Raw genomic sequence first — 20,588 nt, forward strand, 5'->3', positions numbered from 1 at the left:
ATACAACGTGCAATGCAATGCAAGATGCAATATTTCTTGATCCAAAGATTTGGTGCCATTTTTATTGCGTGCAAGCTGTAATTCTAGAGATAAGTCTAATTACTTTCGAGTTAACCAACCAAACGTCAGTTTCAAATGAGCTGTCTTTCGTAAAATTAATCATTCCAACCTCATAGTAAATTTAACCTTATTTAGATTTTGTTTTTGCTCATATTTCTTAACAAGGTGGAAATAATTAGTTTTCCGGCTGATCCAAGACTGACATTCGGTTGGTTGTTATGCCAAAAGTAAGATTTCTCCCTAGAATTGCGGCTTGCACGCAATTCAACTGTCACAAAACCGATAATGTTGCAAATGCGAAAATTTGCATTAAACAACAACGATATTGCATTTTGTATGCAATGCACATTGTATTGATTCATGTGAAGTGGCCTTAATGTCAAAAAATGGGGAATCCATGCAACTTTTTGCACGTTGCGATGCATCATGTCAAGCGACCTTAAGGACTGTTAAGCGTAAAAATTGCCGCTTCTAATCAAGTTCCATACCTAGTCAACTTTTAGGACTGAATCTACAGAGAATATTGACAAATACTTTTTCAATGTACTAATTAGTACATTTGAACTAAATTTGGATAAATTACTTCAAGTTGTTGCCATATTTTAACTATAAAGAAGCGGCGTCTGATAATATAAATATAATGTTTTCAGTAGGAACTCAATTGAATGCCAAAAAATTCATAAAACATTCATTAAATGATCTCGAAATACTCAAACGGTCAGTTTTCTCTAACTGTCTGCATGTTTTTATTCAAAATTCACTAGATTTGTTTTCCTGCATATATCCTATTAATAAATTTATAATAAAACACCCCAACGATCTTCTTCTTTCCTTTTAGGGTATAAATGTAAATGTGAGGCTCATAAATTCTTCTTAAATTGAACACTCACAAAAGCATCCAGTATTACAAACTCTGCTTTTTCACCACAAGCACTAAACTTACATAAAAGTCTTAAGTTTTTGGTCAACCCCTGTATCGTCAAGGACTTTCTGTCTTCATGACATTTCTTGAAGGTCTCGTCAACAGTAGGTCATTCATCTACTATGCTTTGTTTTGGAATCTTTGAATGATTTCTTGAAGCTGCATCCTCCAATACAAGCTTAAGTATCTGCTTATAAAGCTAATACATTTTTCTACGTTTCAGACCAAGTTCTTATCTTTGGTTTTTACTACACTTTCCGTCGAAATTTGGCCTCTAAGGTGATACCTGAGTATTTTGCTTTATTTTTTTCGAATCATTAATAAAAAATAACTTTTCCGAAGCAACCGGTATTACTTTCCGTTTAGATATCAAAAAATTGTTGATATAAATGGTCTTGGAACAATACGAACCAAAGAATTGACGCAATAAATATACTGGGTACCTATTGCCTACAGTTCAAACTTGAAGAAACAAGTTACGAGTTTTCCTGGTTCAATTTCCATCTGTATCAATTTCCCGTTCCTATATCAAAACCATTCTCAATAATTTATTACAATAATCCCGGCTTTTTACAACAAAGATGGAAATTACTAAAATATAAACGAGTAGGTTAAACAGATCTGGATAAAAAGTAACTCGTACTAAATACATATTTCCTACAATAGAACTATACAGGAATCTATTCTTTTCGTTCTATTTTCCAAAATAAATAGAAAATATGAATTCACACGGAAATACGAGTTTTAAGATACGGCAACATTTGACATTCTTAATGGTCAACGTACTCAGATACGAGTGCTGTTTGAATTGTTAACAGATACTTGAAACATTAGATCTTGGTCAAAAAATGAAATTGAGATCCACTCGCTTTGATTTTTGGTGATGAAGAACAATCTAAAGCCACCATATTTTGCTGGGTTTCCAAATTCAATCGTGGTCGCACTTCAGGATGAATTTCAAAAAGATTTGTTGAATACCGTCTAATTTCCCAATAGCTCAAAAACGTTGATATTAAAGATATTAAAGAAAGTACAGTTAAATCTAATTTTGATACCAACTCTTTGGTTAGAGTTTGATAACCTCACTTTTAATAGCTAATCAACCTTTTATAGAAATAAAAATCATCGAAATTATTCATAAGTGGTTTAAATTACATAGATAATTTATGGGGAAATGGTAGTTTGTATTGAAAAGAGTCGATTGGTTTCGAAAGTTTTTTTTTAGATACTCGTTAGTAAAGAAGAAGAGAATTAGATTTAGACGGGCCAGCAAACTATTTTAATTGCATATTTAAGTGATGTTCGGATACATAATTTATTGCAGGGCATCGATACTTATTTTCGAACTAATTTCGATCATTATCAGTATCTTTTGAATGCCAATTGGTCAAGATAAGAAACAGATATCGAGTCTTTTATAAAGTCTTGTAAAACATGTAAATAGTTTTATAGAAAACAATGTAAAGAATCTTACATTTTCAATTAATATCCCGATATATTTTCATATGAAAATAAATAAAAAACAATTAAAAAGATTGACTCATATTGTAGAGCGATTTTATAGAGCAATAAAATTAGACGTTTAAACTGTATCAAAATTTTGTGAAAGAAGAAGAATCAAGACTGCAGTCTATTGATGACGACTTTGTCTATAAACTAGGATTGCCACATCAATTCAAAATCAAAAAAAGACATGCAGGTTTTGATTGGTTTGAGGAATCGATAAAACCAGCACCGAAAAAGGTAAACATTTGTTTCATTGGGAAAAACCTCATTTTCTAGAAGATCTACCGATTGGATCAAACGTCAGAAACATCAATTTTCATAGACAAAAAATCAAGAACATTTAGAAACATAAACTTATCAAAAGGTCTAAGAAATTAACTCAGACGTTCTTTCAATTGATTCAAGAGTTGTACTTATCTAAAGAAGGCACCACTTGATTTATTCACAGCAAAGGAAAGTTGATACCACTTTTCAAAAATTATTAAGAATCTTTGCAGCTCCAGCCCAACCTAACCTAACTTAACCTAACCTCAACTAACCTAACCTAACTATTGTATAGATGATACATCCTTTCGATCCTAATGCATGTTTCTGATCCATCGCTTTAGTGATGATAATCCGCAGTCAATTTGAAATATATATGTCGAATACCTCCAGGAAATAAAACGTTTGGACATCAGCGAGTCATTTAACAACTAAACTGTTGAGAATAGATTGATTACTGTATCATCAAAAACGTCTTCTACTTCTTCATCGGAATGTGGAGGGGACTTACTACTCAGAAAATCAATTTAAAATGTTCCGATGAAATTGAATGTGCGAATGTTATGTTATGCGCAAGATTTTGTATATTTCTAAAAAACGTGCATACGATGACAAGAAAGAAAGTTAACAGCACAGCATCGATGTATTCTGGCACAACGCTGCTGTTGGTTTAATCCTCGTCGAAATCATTGCAATTTAATCCCATTTTTTTGACCAAGATGAGTGTTTGTAAACAACTCAAACACCACTCGTATAACACGTTCTGTACACGTTAATCAATTAGAGATTTCAACTAGTGCGATATCAAAAATAAAAGGAAATGAAAAATTAGTTTTACTGTGACTAATATGTTTTCCAATCTAGATTTTATGAGATTATTGCAATTGATTGATTCAAATAGAGTCATAGCTAAAAACCAATCACTTTATTTACTTATTTGTTTTAATTTTTCACGGTTACAAGTTTTATCTTTGACGGAAAATCTCCAAATAGAGGTTCATTCAATTGGCCACCTAGATTCCCGGTTCTAACTTCAATGGATTTTTTTATAAGTACGTGAATGAAAAATCGAATTTCTGTCATTTATTCCAGATATTTGAGTATATATTTACATGCTGTAATAGAGAAACGAAACGGTTAGAGATAATTAGAAAAATCGTTTATCTACTAGAGACTGTTCGACTACAATTTACTCACCTTGTATAACAAACCTATAAACATAAATATCTATTTAGATACACCTTTTATCATGATCAAAACAAATCACGATTCAAATTATAGAGTTTCTACTAGAATAATCTCATGTAACTGTTAACTATTGAATAAATGGCGACATGTACAGTTTAAATTATTTATCATCTCGTGATTCTAATATTCCACCAACGAATCAATTTTTTATCCACGAATTGACCAAATCGATCCTAGATTATTCTTCATTACGAGATAATTTCATAAAACCTCGTTGATTTGTTGGCATCGAACTTGTACGAGCAGTGCCGGATTAAGCCAGGGGCTTGAGGGGCTATAGCCCCGGGCCCCAGGTCCAAGAGGGCCCCATCATTTGGAATTAATTCTGTATTTTTTGATGTGTTGATACCATAAATCTAACGTATTGATATTATTTTGTGAATTTTTCCGGGTTTCCGAATTCCCTAAGGGGGCCCCGTCATTATTTTAGTCCCGGGCCTTATAAATCTTAATCCGGCCCTGTGTACGAGATTTTTTATAACAACTAATGCTCACGGATTCGGTCAGGTGTAATTGTATACGAAGATGGTTCCAGAAGTACCTGGTCTGACCTAGAGATGACGGTAATTGCTGGTTTGAAGACGCCACGTTATTTAGTATTTGATGAAGGACAATTAACGATTTTTAACAGGCGTTAGCCCAACCAATATGGAAGCTAAGCTAGATTCTACTTTGGGTGAGACTGTACCTTCGTTATTAATAGTAAAATATTAGGTAGCGGAGTTTAAACGAGGCCGTACGCCCTGCAAAGAGCAGCACCGCAGGAGTCGATCAAATGTCGAAGAAAATCCACCAAACGGTACTGGGTGATCGTCGACTGAAAGTGCGCTTGCTACAAGACGTATTAGGCATTTCAAAAAGTGCAGTACATCGCATATTAACTGAAAATCTGGACATGGAAAAGCTGTTTGCTCACAATTGAACAAAGACGGTGCCGTGAAGAGGTTTCCATCGAGTGTTTGCCAATGTTTTATAACCATCACATCACACCCAAAACGAACAATCAAAACCATGGACTGAAAAGGGAGAACTGGCTCCAAAGAAGGCAAACACCGTTCCATCTGAATTTTCATTGACTACGTTGAATAAGAAAAAACTATCAAGAAGAAAATGTTGTTTCATCAAGACCACCAGTTCAAACATCCGTTATTGCGATGGCAAAAATTAATTAATTAAAGTTTGAATTGCTACCACGGGAACCCCTATTCGCCAGATTTCACCACATTGGATTATTTTCTGTACTTAAACTTGACAAAATAGCTCGCCGGTCATTTTTCCAACAGAGGACAGAGAAAATCATATAAAACTTGATTATATGAATTTATAAATCTAGTTAGTGTTTCAAGGACAAGAAGCGGTTATAAATAATTTGAAGGAGTGGACTCAACGTCAATGTACTCAAGATTATTAAGTTTATATCTTTAATTCATATAATTCTATTAATATTTTTTGTTTTGTTAATTTCTTTAATTAATATAATTAATCGTTTTTTGTTTTGTTAATTTCTTTAATTAATATAATTAATCGTTTTTTGTTTTGTTCATTTCTTCAATTAATCGATTTTTGTTTTGTTCATATCTTTAATTATTCGTTTTGTTAATTTCTTTAAATAATATAATTAATCGTTTTTTGTTTTGTTAATTTCTTTAATTAATTTAATTAATCGTTTTTTGTTTTGTTAATTTCTTTAATTAATTTAATTAATCGTTTTTTGTTTTGTTAATTTCTTTAATTAATATAATTAATCGTTTTTTGTTTTGTTAATTTCTTTAATTAATGTAGTTTTTTGTTTTGTTCATTTCTTCAATTAATCGATTTTTGTTTTGTTCATATCTTTAATTATTCGTTTTGTTAATTTCTTTAAATAATATAATTAATCGTTTTTTGTTTTGTTAATTTCTTTAATTAATATAATTAATCGTTTTTTGTTTTGTTAATTTCTTTAATTAATTTAATTAATCGTTTTTTGTTTTGTTAATTTCTTTAATTAATATAATTAATCGTTTTTTGTTTTGTTAATTTCTTTAATTAATATAATTAATCGTTTTTTGTTTTGTTAATTTCTTTCATTAATATAATTAATCTTTTTTTTTCTGTTAATTTCTTTAATTGATATAATTAATCGTTTTTTTTTCTGTTAATTTCTTTAATTAATATAATTAATCGTTTTTTCTTCTGTTAATTTCTTTAATTAATATAATTAATCGTTTTTTGTTTTGTTAATTTCTTTAATTAATTTAATTAATCGTTTTTTGTTTTGTTAATTTCTTTAATTGATATAATTAATCGTTTTTTGTTCTGTTAATTTCTTTAATTAATATAATTAATCGTTTTTTGTTTTGTTCATATCTTTAATTAATATAATTAATCGTTTTTTTTTCTGTTAATTTCTTTAATTAATATAATTAATCGTTTTTTCTTCTGTTAATTTCTTTAATTAATATAATTAATCGTTTTTTGTTTTGTTAATTTCTTTAATTAATTTAATTAATCGTTTTTTGTTTTGTTAATTTCTTTAATTGATATAATTAATCGTTTTTTGTTCTGTTAATTTCTTTAATTAATATAATTAATCGTTTTTTGTTTTGTTCATATCTTTAATTAATATAATTAATCGTTTTTTGTTTTGTTAATTTCTTTAATTAATATAATTAATCGTTTTTTGTTCTGTTAATTTCTTTAATTAATATAATTAATCGTTTTTTGTTTTGTTCATATCTTTAATTAATATAATTAATCGTTTTTTGTTTTGTTAATTTCTTTAATTAATATAATTAATCGTTTTTTGTTCTGTTAATTTCTTTAATTAATATAATTAATCGTTTTTTGTTTTGTTCATATCTTTAATTAATATAATTAATCGTTTTTTGTTTTGTTAATTTCTTTAATTAATATAATTAATCGTTTTTTGTTTTGTTAATTTCTTTAATTAATTTAATTAATCGTTTTTTGTTTTGTTAATTTCTTTAATTAATATAATTAATCGTTTTTTGTTTTGTTAATTTCTTTAATTAATATAATTAATCGTTTTTTGTTTTGTTAATTTCTTTCATTAATATAATTAATCTTTTTTTTTCTGTTAATTTCTTTAATTGATATAATTAATCGTTTTTTTTTCTGTTAATTTCTTTAATTAATATAATTAATCGTTTTTTCTTCTGTTAATTTCTTTAATTAATATAATTAATCGTTTTTTGTTTTGTTAATTTCTTTAATTAATTTAATTAATCGTTTTTTGTTTTGTTAATTTCTTTAATTGATATAATTAATCGTTTTTTGTTCTGTTAATTTCTTTAATTAATATAATTAATCGTTTTTTGTTTTGTTCATATCTTTAATTAATATAATTAATCGTTTTTTGTTTTGTTAATTTCTTTAATTAATATAATTAATCGTTTTTTGTTTTGTTCATTTCTTCAATTAATCGATTTTTGTTTTGTTCATATCTTTAATTATTCGTTTTGTTAATTTCTTTAAATAATATAATTAATCGTTTTTTGTTTTGTTAATTTCTTTAATTAATTTAATTAATCGTTTTTTGTTTTGTTAATTTCTTTAATTAATTTAATTAATCGTTTTTTGTTTTGTTAATTTCTTTAATTAATATAATTAATCGTTTTTTGTTTTGTTAATTTCTTTAATTAATGTAGTTTTTTGTTTTGTTCATTTCTTCAATTAATCGATTTTTGTTTTGTTCATATCTTTAATTATTCGTTTTGTTAATTTCTTTAAATAATATAATTAATCGTTTTTTGTTTTGTTAATTTCTTTAATTAATATAATTAATCGTTTTTTGTTTTGTTAATTTCTTTAATTAATTTAATTAATCGTTTTTTGTTTTGTTAATTTCTTTAATTAATATAATTAATCGTTTTTTGTTTTGTTAATTTCTTTAATTAATATAATTAATCGTTTTTTGTTTTGTTAATTTCTTTCATTAATATAATTAATCTTTTTTTTTCTGTTAATTTCTTTAATTGATATAATTAATCGTTTTTTTTTCTGTTAATTTCTTTAATTAATATAATTAATCGTTTTTTCTTCTGTTAATTTCTTTAATTAATATAATTAATCGTTTTTTGTTTTGTTAATTTCTTTAATTAATTTAATTAATCGTTTTTTGTTTTGTTAATTTCTTTAATTGATATAATTAATCGTTTTTTGTTCTGTTAATTTCTTTAATTAATATAATTAATCGTTTTTTGTTTTGTTCATATCTTTAATTAATATAATTAATCGTTTTTTTTTCTGTTAATTTCTTTAATTAATATAATTAATCGTTTTTTCTTCTGTTAATTTCTTTAATTAATATAATTAATCGTTTTTTGTTTTGTTAATTTCTTTAATTAATTTAATTAATCGTTTTTTGTTTTGTTAATTTCTTTAATTGATATAATTAATCGTTTTTTGTTCTGTTAATTTCTTTAATTAATATAATTAATCGTTTTTTGTTTTGTTCATATCTTTAATTAATATAATTAATCGTTTTTTGTTTTGTTAATTTCTTTAATTAATATAATTAATCGTTTTTTGTTCTGTTAATTTCTTTAATTAATATAATTAATCGTTTTTTGTTTTGTTCATATCTTTAATTAATATAGTTAATCGTTTTTTGTTTTGTTAATTTCTTTAATTAATATAATTAATCGTTTTTTGTTCTGTTAATTTCTTTAATTAATATAATTAATCGTTTTTTGTTTTGTTCATATCTTTAATTAATATAATTAATCGTTTTTTGTTTTGTTAATTTCTTTAATTAATATAATTAATCGTTTTTTGTTTTGTTAATTTCTTTAATTAATTTAATTAATCGTTTTTTGTTTTGTTAATTTCTTTAATTAATATAATTAATCGTTTTTTGTTTTGTTAATTTCTTTAATTAATATAATTAATCGTTTTTTGTTTTGTTAATTTCTTTCATTAATATAATTAATCTTTTTTTTTCTGTTAATTTCTTTAATTGATATAATTAATCGTTTTTTTTTCTGTTAATTTCTTTAATTAATATAATTAATCGTTTTTTCTTCTGTTAATTTCTTTAATTAATATAATTAATCGTTTTTTGTTTTGTTAATTTCTTTAATTAATTTAATTAATCGTTTTTTGTTTTGTTAATTTCTTTAATTGATATAATTAATCGTTTTTTGTTCTGTTAATTTCTTTAATTAATATAATTAATCGTTTTTTGTTTTGTTCATATCTTTAATTAATATAATTAATCGTTTTTTGTTTTGTTAATTTCTTTAATTAATATAATTAATCGTTTTTTGTTCTGTTAATTTCTTTAATTAATATAATTAATCGTTTTTTGTTTTGTTCATATCTTTAATTAATATAATTAATCGTTTTTTGTTTTGTTAATTTCTTTAATTAATATAATTAATCGTTTTTTGTTCTTTTAATTTCTTTAATTAATATAATTAATCGTTTTTTGTTTTGTTCATATCTTTAATTAATATAATTAATCGTTTTTTGTTTTGTTAATTTCTTTAATTAATATAATTAATCGTTTTTTGTTCTGTTAATTTCTTTAATGAATATAATTAATCGTTTTTTGTTTTGTTCATATCTTTAATTAATCGTTTTTTATTCTGTTAATTTCTTTAATTAATATAATTAATCGTTTTTTGTTTTGTTAATTTCTTTAATTAATATAATTAATCGTTTTTTGTTTTGTTAATTTCTTCAATTAATGTAATTAATCGTTTTTTGTTGTGTTAATTGTTTCATTTGATATTAATTTTATTAAAAAATACTTTGAATAGAAATGAAATTGATTTCAGAACCGCTGTTTGCACTCAATAATTTCTAAATGTCTCAAAAATGTGACCAGCTGTGACAAGGACGCGGGAGGGGCAAAAAATCAGGAAATTCGTGTGACGTAATTTATGTATAAGCCCTTAAATAGTTGTTCATATCATTTTTAGAGGTGCAAACGTATTAAAACTACCTTCGGTATTACCAGAAGAAGTTAATTAGAATTGCAAGAGAAAATCATAGATTTGATAACATAGAAACTACGACAATTTGACAGAACAAATGATAAAGGGTGTCTGATTTCCTTCAGCGCACTAGCTACACCCTTTCTTTATTTTACTCAATGTACCTACCACCTGATTAACAGTATTAACTAATAAAATCAATTTCAAATCGTAAAACCGTGTTTATTTTAATAGAACGATCAAACTTATCGAAAAACCACGTAAAATTAATTCTAACAATGATTGTTTCTGTATGAGTTTAATGACCATTCGTCAATAGAGAAATCTAACAGCATAATTTTTTTCTAAATGACGATTCTATGTATTACATTTCATACATAAGTGATTGCAATTAGCTAAAACAAATTGAATAACAAAAAAAATCAAATTAAATACAACACATCTTTTGTGTTAGTAAAAACTTTTATATGAAATTGAAAGTAGTAAGAGTAGAATTTAATTAAGGAAACCATCACATCTTCTTAATTCAGGACTACACAGAAGACGTTGTGAAGGTAATTAGACACGAAACATTTCTAAAAGTAGCAATTTGATAATATTCAGTTCGTTTAGAGTTGTTTGTATCCCTTCAATCGATTCTAATTTTGATTTTTTGGAAGAGGAGGTAATTACAACACACCCTCTATATTTTTAAAAACCCCGAAGGGCGCTGGTGATCTAGTAAAGGGCTTTTAAAGGAAGGAAATTTATTTTTCATTACGGTAACGATCCCAAGCGTTTTTCGAAGCTTTTCAAAGAGTATTTGAATGAATTGTGATTTATCCGTCACAGTTACCGGACCTCAACCCAATTGAGTTGTTGTGGGACGAATTGAAAGTCAGGAAGGAGTCCACTTTACATCTTTGGAGTAATTGGAAACGAATGGAACTGAATAGACGATAATTATTCATCGAAATCGAAGATCTCCATTTTTTATGCACCATGGAGCTCTAACGTATTTTAATAGAAGGTGTCGTAATTGAGTAACCATTTACAGAATCGATGGATTGGTAGAGGTGCAGAAGCTTCGATTCATTAGCCTCCTCGGTCATGGGATTTTAATCACTTGGATTATACAGTTTGGTCGAATCTTAAAGAAAAAGTTTATACTACAGAAGTGAATTCACCTCAAGAATTAAAAGACTAAATTCAACATCAATTCAATGACCTCATAGCTGACTCCCGACCAATGGATTCTTTAAAAAAAAATAGGATAGATTTGTGTATTCGGAGGATATTTTGAACACCTACTCTCATTGAATTCTATTTCATGTTATTAGCCTTTTTCTAAATTTTCATTTCGTGATTTTTTATTCAATTAATACATTTATCAATATTACATACCAGCATCGGTTATTACCTCCGGAAACAGTGATCAAAATCAAGCAAATTGTGCGTGCAGATTGTCGAATAAGCATCCGGATTATTGCCGAGGTTGTAAACGCTGATAAAGAAACTATTAGGGGAATTACACATGACAAAAGTTTGTGTCAAAAAATATGACTCCTGACCAAAAACTCTTGTGTCAAAAGGTCTGCTAAGACTTTCTTGAGAGGTTAGAAAAAGATCTACTTTGAAAGGGACTAGATTTGAGTCGATGGAAGCGGTAAACAAGAGCTCCTGGTACTCACCAAAGAAGACTTCCAGCACTGCTTCGATCAATCAAAAAAACGTATGGAAAGGTGTTTGGTGAGGAGAGGGAAGTAAATTGAAGGGGAGCATTTGAATGTAGAATAAGTTTCATAACTAGTCTCGTTATTTAATAGCCAGACCTCGCATTGGGGAAACAAAATTCTTCTTTCAGGTCTTTGTTAACAGTGAAGGTTCTCGATGCCACCACTACTACAAACTAGTAAAATTCTTTACTTTTGTAGTGAGAATTTGTATTATAAGACCGGTGTATCAGTTTCACGAAAATATTCGAAACTTTTTACATTCCTTAAAGTAAAAACAGATGATGTATAATAAAAATAAAAACTAAATAATGAAATATTCAAAAACTTGAAGAAATTTGATGATATAGTGAAAGTAATAGAGATTATTTGAATATAATTAGGTAAGGAAAAGTGTTTAAATTTTGAAAGTTTTATTACTACAAATTATTAATACAGTAGTATAATTATTGTAGGAGATATCATCCTATTTGAATATTTACTATTGCTTCCGTTGCCCTGCCCACGTTGGGCTATCAAATATCGAGCACCAAAATACAATTAATAATAACATGCTTGTATTACCTTCACCTGTATGTGTCAACAGTTATTTGAAGGAATCTTTGAACTCAGTTCAAGAGAACCTCAAACATATAATTTGAAATTTTATATCATTGCTGGGAACAGGAATCTTTGGAGTCGATTCAGCGCATTTCAATACGTTGGGTTGATTTGAAATTATCCCTTCCAGGATCAATGATTGATAATATAAAAATGAAATGAGTGATTAATCAAAGTTATTGAATACTAAACGCCAATTAATACAAAAAAAAAAATAATAAAAACAAAGTTGAACTAGAAACCACTTTACGAGAACTGGTTTTCAACATGTCCAATCGCCGATGCGAATACACGTACCTACGTAACAGTTTAGTTTTAATTTGACTTTTGAAAACTAATTATTTCTTCTTGCAAGTTCGGTATAAACCAAGTGGATTAAATTCGGGATTGCGAGTAGACTAATGAAGAAATTTGCTGATTTATTTTTCAGCAAGAAAATGTTTTTGAATTGTGTCTTTTTGTGGTTTTGCAGTTAATTTTTCGGAGTTAGTTGTTTGGAGTTTTTGGTTTTTCCAGTAGTTGCTTCTCCCTGATTACTTCTTTCTTGGTTCTTTTACCAGTTTTTCCAGTTATCTATTCGGTTTACCGGTTGTTTTTTGACGGTTTTCATTTTTCCCCGCTTCGCCAAGGAGATTTTCTTCCACTCAATTTCTTCTGGGTTTTCAGATATTTTCAGTGGTTTTCGAGTCAATGTTTTTTTTTTGATTTTCCAGTTATTTTTTCTCCCAATTTTTAGTGTTTATCGGTTGTTGTCTTTTTCGGATTCCAAGCTTGTTTTTGAATTTTCCGTTTGTTAATATTTTTGGAATTTCCTGCTATTATGTTTCAATGTTTTAGATATTTTTTAAACAGTTTTTCGATTTTTTATGGTTTTTCTGGTTAATTTTTCGAGGCTTCCTATTCTTTTTTTCGGTATTTTTTTCGATTTAGAGCTAGTTGTTTTGTTTCTATTTTCACGCTTTTCTTACGGGTTTTCCTGATTTCCTGTTGTTATTTTTTTCGGATTTTTGGATTACTTTCTTTTATGCAATTTTCCTCGGTTTCTTTTAGCATTTGTTTTTCTCGGTTTTACGTTAAATTCTTCAGGTTTATCGTTTTTTCCGAATGTTGCTTTTTAACGATTTTTTCGTTATTTTCGGTTCACTCCAGTTTTCCATTTGTTTCTGGTTGTTTGTTTTTCATTCCTGTTTTTTTTTAGTATTTCGACTGCTAATTTTTTCGGGTTTTCCAGTTACTTATCATATGTTTCTTTTTCCAATTTTCCCAGTTTTATCAGTTACCTTGTTGTTGTTTTCAGCTTTTCGGGTAATTTTGTCGATTGATTTTTTTAGGTTATTTTTTCTAGTTGTTTTTTGATTTTCCGGTTATATTTTCCAGATTTTACTGTTGTCCAGGATTTGGCTTCCTTCGGATTGTCCATCACTCAGAGATTCTTTCGGTTTTTGCATTTGTTTGTCGTTTTACTGGTTGTGCTTTTCGGTTTTTAGCCGTTACTGTTTTTCCAATTGTTAATCTTTAAGGATTTGCCGGTTTTTTGCGGTTCCAATGACATTTTACGGTTTTCTGCTTTACTGTTTTTACGTTTCCCCGTTTTTTAATTTTACCTACATTTGATGATTACCGGTTCATCGATTACTTTTCATTTTTTCCCTTCTCCACTTCTTTTAGTTCTAGTTTTCTGGTTTCTTCTATAAAATTTCTGGCTCTTTTCTAGTTGTTGTTTCTTTAACCTTTGCGGTTGATTTTTTGGTTTGTCTAGTTCTTCTGATTGTTGCAGGTTCCTTCTTTCAATTGTTTCAGGTTTTTTTTGTTGCTTGTTTGTTATTGGTTATTTTTCTAGTTTTTTCTATAATCTGGTGATTTTTTTCTGTTTTTGCGATTTCTGTCTTTTAACAAATGGTCATTTTTTCGGTTCGATTTTTATTTTTTTCAAGTTTCAAGGACTATCTACTTATATTTTCGGTTTATTTTACAAATTGTCGTTTTTCGGGTTCTCCCGTTTTACCCAGTAGTTTTTCGATTTGCCGGTTGTGTTTTTTAATTCCTCTTCCAATTTTTCCAATTGTTTCGTCGGTTTTCCGGTAGTTTTTTCGAGTTTCCGGTTCCTCTCAGCTTTTTCATTATTTTCCTGTTTCTCCGAGTGTTTTTCCGTTACGCTCATTTTTGCCGTATTCGGGTAGTTTTTTTTTTCTCATATGTTTTTGAAATTCTCGTTTTTTGGCTTTTGTGTTTATTTTTTCAAGTTTTTCTGTTATTTCCAACTGTTTTTCGATTTTCCGATCGTGTTTTTCGTTTCCTCGTACCAGTTTTCCTATTTTTTTTTTATGGTTTCGCAATTATTTGATTTTTCGCGTTTCCCCATTTATTAATATTGATTTTGCTCTTCCCGGTTGTCCGCTTATTTTTTATCTGTTCCTTTTTCCAATTTTTCCAATTGTTTTTTCGGTTTCTTCAATTTTTTTCGGTTCTCCTCATCAGCTTTTCAATTCCTTTCCTATTCGTACGAGTGTTTTTTTGTTGAACACGTTTTTTTTCGGTTTTCTGATAGTTTTTTTTCCCTATATGTATCTCAAATTTTATTATATTTTTCATTTTATTTACCTACTTTTATCGGTTGTTTTTCTAATAGCCCGGTTAAAGTTTTTCACTCATTTTGAGGTTTTTCCTCTTTTTTTAGTTCATCTAATTTTACTTTCGGTTTTTTAGCCTTGAACGACATTTTCTCTAACAGTAAACGTTGTTATTTAAAAGTACATAAAGCTCCTTATAACTTACACTGTATATAACGTGTAGTTACACATTACTTTTACATCAAGTTGTATATTTAATTTTATTGGTTCTAGATACATATTACAGCTTTCATCATCTTTATCAAAACGCTTTTTATTCTTTATGATTACTTTTATTTTCCTTTTGAGTTTGTCATTCAGTTTTCTTCTTCTTATCTCTGTATCGTCTTCAAGCTGTTTCTTCATCTTAATATGATCTTCTTCTGCATCTATTTCGTCTTCTTTTTATGTGATTAATTGTATGTCTTTGTTTCTTTTCGTGTGGTCATACTCGATCTAAATTTCGTATTATTTATTTCCTTTTGCATTCTACGTTTATCAAAATATATTTTATGATTATTTGTAAATAAAACTTTCTGGAGTATAAAATACCCTTTGGAATCAAATAATTACATAAAATTATTATTATACTCACTTTTAAATATCTAATATATCCTTGTAAATATAATATATCCGAAACATATTCGCCTGTACAGTCAATTTTGAAAGTTTATTTGAAACGATGGGGGATTGCACTCGATATCCACATTCACATAATTTTTATACCGTCTCCCTTTTACACATGCACACACTTGCTTTCCTGCACTTCACATAGCGCGACATCAAAATTGTACAGACATCGACCAACGAACGCCAATCGACGACGACTGGCCTTCTCGCGGTGTTTTGTGTTAACATGAACTGAAACGGCGAAAACTTCACCTCCATCTACGTCCTCGCCATCGTAGCCCGAGGCTGAAACGCTGAAAAGAGATGGACCAACAACCGCTCGTATGGGGAGATCCAGTTGGGTCAAACTAAAACGACATCGGGGAGAAGAGTCGATGCCGAGAAGAATGCGTATACCTGTTATGATGTGGAATCTTCGGTCTGTTTTCAAATGGATTTTTACTTATTATTTATAAGTTTAATTCGGATTTGTATGCGAAGAAATCACTTGAAATACGCGTAAATTTACATGAATGCTTACCGAAAAAAAATCATTTTTATTATTAGATATCTACGTAATATTTATATTTATTTATAAAGAATTACTAAGTACTATTGTTCTAAACTCTAGTTTATTTAATAATCGACTAAAAATAGGGAGGATTTCCAGTTAAAACCTCCCTTTTATAAATGTACTAACAAACTATGGAAATGATGAAGTAAATAGTTAAAATATTTTTCATATTTATCAGGGCTGTTACTTAAGCTGTGTGTATGTATGTAAATTAGCCTTGTCTTGAAGTAAAAAGAACCTTTTCCAGCTTGTATTACCAAAAATAAAAATGTAAACGCAAAAAAAAGGAATAATCCGTATTTTCAATTATATCATTTTTCCTATTATTACAACTGCCGAAACTTTGGATAGTGACTGATTCAACAAATACAAAATCTATCCCTTGTAAGTAAGTTACCTTTCCCAAATTTAGTTAAATGATAATTTTGCATATTCAATTCGAAACAAAAATAGAATATTTCGCTTTTAAAATAACATAAGTACCAATTGTGCAATGGGCATTCATTAATCTTGTACAGGAATGGATTTGTAGAAATTGTTTGGTGTAAAAATTTTGTTTGACGAAATTTTGTATATCGATTAACTGCTTTATAATCACAAAATATAATTTTGGACACATTTTCGTAGTATTTAAATTCTCCATGAGGTTACACGAGGGAAAGCTCATTTGAGAGTGTGGATGGTATTCTTGAAGACTACAATTAACAATTTTTGCAAACTATTGTATCCATAGAGGAATTGTCGTTACAAAAAAGTTTTGATGGCTTCAATTGAAGACGTTTCCGGTATAAAAGTCACTTGATTCGTGTCCATTTTGTAGTGGACGTAGCGTGACTCATCGAAGCTATGGTTTCATATTTATATTTTGAATTTATCGTTGACCATTATCGGAATGTTTTGTTTCGACTTTGTCCAGTGAAAACCTTCCTTTTAAGAATTCACTAACTAACTATTATCTATTTTTATGAATTCGAGAGTAGGGAATGCTCGTTCGAGAGTGTGGATGGTGCTCTTGAAGACTACAATTAACAATTTTTCTAAACTATAGTATCCATAGAGGAATTGTCGTTACAAAAAAGTCTTGATGGCTTCAATTGAAGACGTTTCCGGTATAAAAGTCACTTGATTCGTGTCCATTTTGTAGTGGACGTAGCGTGACTCATCGAAGCTATGGTTTCATATTTATATTTTGAATTTATCGTTGACCATTATCGGAATGTTTTGTTTCGACTTTGTCCAGTGAAAACCTTCCTTTTAAGAATTCACTAACTAACTATTATCTATTTTTATGAATTCGAGAGTAGGGAATGCTCGTTCGAGAGTGTGGATGGTGCTCTTGAAGACTACAATTGACAATTTTTCTAAACTATAGTATCCATAGAGGAATTGTCGTTACAAAAAAGTCTTGATGGCTTCAATTGAAGACGTTTCCGGTATAAAAGTCACTTGATTCGTGTCCATTTTGTAGTGGACGTAGCGTGACTCATCGAAGCTATGGTTTCATATTTATATTTTGAATTTATTCGTTGACCATTATCGGAATGTTTTGTTTCGACTTTGTCCAGTGAAAACCTTCCTTTTAAGAATTCACTAACTAACTATTATCTATTTTTATGAATTCGAGAGTAGGGAATGCTCGTTCGAGAGTGTGGATGGTGCTCTTGAAGACTACAATTAACAATTTTTCTAAACTATAGTATCCATAGAGGAATTGTCGTTACAAAAAAGTCTTGATGGCTTCAATTGAAGACGTTTCCGGTATAAAAGTCACTTGATTCGTGTCCATTTTGTAGTGGACGTAGCGTGACTCATCGAAGCTATGGTTTCATATTTATATTTTGAATTTATCGTTGACCATTATCGGAATGTTTTGTTTCGACTTTGTCCAGTGAAAACCTTCCTTTTAAGAATTCACTAACTAACTATTATCTATTTTTATGAATTCGAGAGTAGGGAATGCTCGTTCGAGAGTGTGGATGGTGCTCTTGAAGACTACAATTAACAATTTTTCTAAACTATAGTATCCATAGAGGAATTGTCGTTACAAAAAAGTCTTGATGGCTTCAATTGAAGACGTTTCCGGTATAAAAGTCACTTGATTCGTGTCCATTTTGTAGTGGACGTAGCGTGACTCATCGAAGCTATGGTTTCATATTTATATTTTGAATTTATCGTTGACCATTATCGGAATGTTTTGTTTCGACTTTGTCCAGTGAAAACCTTCCTTTTAAGAATTCACTAACTAACTATTATCTATTTTTATGAATTCGAGAGTAGGGAATGCTCGTTCGAGAGTGTGGATGGTGCTCTTGAAGACTACAATTGACAATTTTTCTAAACTATAGTATCCATAGAGGAATTGTCGTTACAAAAAAGTCTTGATGGCTTCAATTGAAGACGTTTCCGGTATAAAAGTCACTTGATTCGTGTCCATTTTGTAGTGGACGTAGCGTGACTCATCGAAGCTATGGTTTCATATTTATATTTTGAATTTATTCGTTGACCATTATCGGAATGTTTTGTTTCGACTTTGTCCAGTGAAAACCTTCCTTTTAAGAATTCACTAACTAACTATTATCTATTTTTATGAATTCGAGAGTAGGGAATGCTCGTTCGAGAGTGTGGATGGTGCTCTTGAAGACTACAATTAACAATTTTTCTAAACTATAGTATCCATAGAGGAATTGTCGTTACAAAAAAGTCTTGATGGCTTCAATTGAAGACGTTTCCGGTATAAAAGTCACTTGATTCGTGTCCATTTTGTAGTGGACGTAGCGTGACTCATCGAAGCTATGGTTTCATATTTATATTTTGAATTTATCGTTGACCATTATCGGAATGTTTTGTTTCGACTTTGTCCAGTGAAAACCTTCCTTTTAAGAATTCACTAACTAACTATTATCTATTTTTATGAATTCGAGAGTAGGGAATGCTCGTTCGAGAGTGTGGATGGTGCTCTTGAAGACTACAATTAACAATTTTTCTAAACTATAGTATCCATAGAGGAATTGTCGTTACAAAAAAGTCTTGATGGCTTCAATTGAAGACGTTTCCGGTATAAAAGTCACTTGATTCGTGTCCATTTTGTAGTGGACGTAGCGTGACTCATCGAAGCTATGGTTTCATATTTATATTTTGAATTTATCGTTGACCATTATCGGAATGTTTTGTTTCGACTTTGTCCAGTGAAAACCTTCCTTTTAAGAATTCACTAACTAACTATTATCTATTTTTATGAATTCGAGAGTAGGGAATGCTCGTTCGAGAGTGTGGATGGTGCTCTTGAAGACTACAATTGACAATTTTTCTAAACTATAGTATCCATAGAGGAATTGTCGTTACAAAAAAGTCTTGATGGCTTCAATTGAAGACGTTTCCGGTATAAAAGTCACTTGATTCGTGTCCATTTTGTAGTGGACGTAGCGTGACTCATCGAAGCTATGGTTTCATATTTATATTTTGAATTTATTCGTTGACCATTATCGGAATGTTTTGTTTCGACTTTGTCCAGTGAAAACCTTCCTTTTAAGAATTCACTAACTAACTATTATCTATTTTTATGAATTCGAGAGTAGGGAATGCTCGTTCGAGAGTGTGGATGGTGCTCTTGAAGACTACAATTAACAATTTTTCTAAACTATAGTATCCATAGAGGAATTGTCGTTACAAAAAAGTCTTGATGGCTTCAATTGAAGACGTTTCCGGTATAAAAGTCACTTGATTCGTGTCCATTTTGTAGTGGACGTAGCGTGACTCATCGAAGCTATGGTTTCATATTTATATTTTGAATTTATCGTTGACCATTATCGGAATGTTTTGTTTCGACTTTGTCCAGTGAAAACCTTCCTTTTAAGAATTCACTAACTAACTATTATCTATTTTTATGAATTCGAGAGTAGGGAATGCTCGTTCGAGAGTGTGGATGGTGCTCTTGAAGACTACAATTAACAATTTTTCTAAACTATAGTATCCATAGAGGAATTGTCGTTACAAAAAAGTCTTGATGGCTTCAATTGAAGACGTTTCCGGTATAAAAGTCACTTGATTCGTGTCCATTTTGTAGTGGACGTAGCGTGACTCATCGAAGCTATGGTTTCATATTTATATTTTGAATTTATCGTTGACCATTATCGGAATGTTTTGTTTCGACTTTGTCCAGTGAAAACCTTCCTTTTAAGAATTCACTAACTAACTATTATCTATTTTTATGAATTCGAGAGTAGGGAATGCTCGTTCGAGAGTGTGGATGGTGCTCTTGAAGACTACAATTGACAATTTTTCTAAACTATAGTATCCATAGAGGAATTGTCGTTACAAAAAAGTCTTGATGGCTTCAATTGAAGACGTTTCCGGTATAAAAGTCACTTGATTCGTGTCCATTTTGTAGTGGACGTAGCGTGACTCATCGAAGCTATGGTTTCATATTTATATTTTGAATTTATTCGTTGACCATTATCGGAATGTTTTGTTTCGACTTTGTCCAGTGAAAACCTTCCTTTTAAGAATTCACTAACTAACTATTATCTATTTTTATGAATTCGA

At 29.0% G+C, this 20,588-nt stretch overlaps 1 protein-coding gene across 1 annotated transcript in view; it reads right to left on the reverse strand.

Annotated features, from left to right (window-relative positions):
• Positions 1–15,763, reverse strand: part of LOC130899216 (uncharacterized) — an 81,874-nt gene extending 66,111 nt beyond the window's left edge. Inside the window, exon 1 of the mRNA XM_057808969.1 lies at positions 15,459–15,763. The gene's annotated coding sequence lies outside the window, so the exon portion shown is untranslated. The remainder of the gene's footprint in view (positions 1–15,458) is intronic.
• Positions 15,764–20,588: the final 4,825 nt, after the last annotated feature.

The sequence above is a fragment of the Diorhabda carinulata genome, chromosome 11, assembly GCF_026250575.1.
Source record: "Diorhabda carinulata isolate Delta chromosome 11, icDioCari1.1, whole genome shotgun sequence".
In the NCBI taxonomy this organism is placed as follows: Eukaryota; Metazoa; Arthropoda; class Insecta; order Coleoptera; family Chrysomelidae; genus Diorhabda; species Diorhabda carinulata.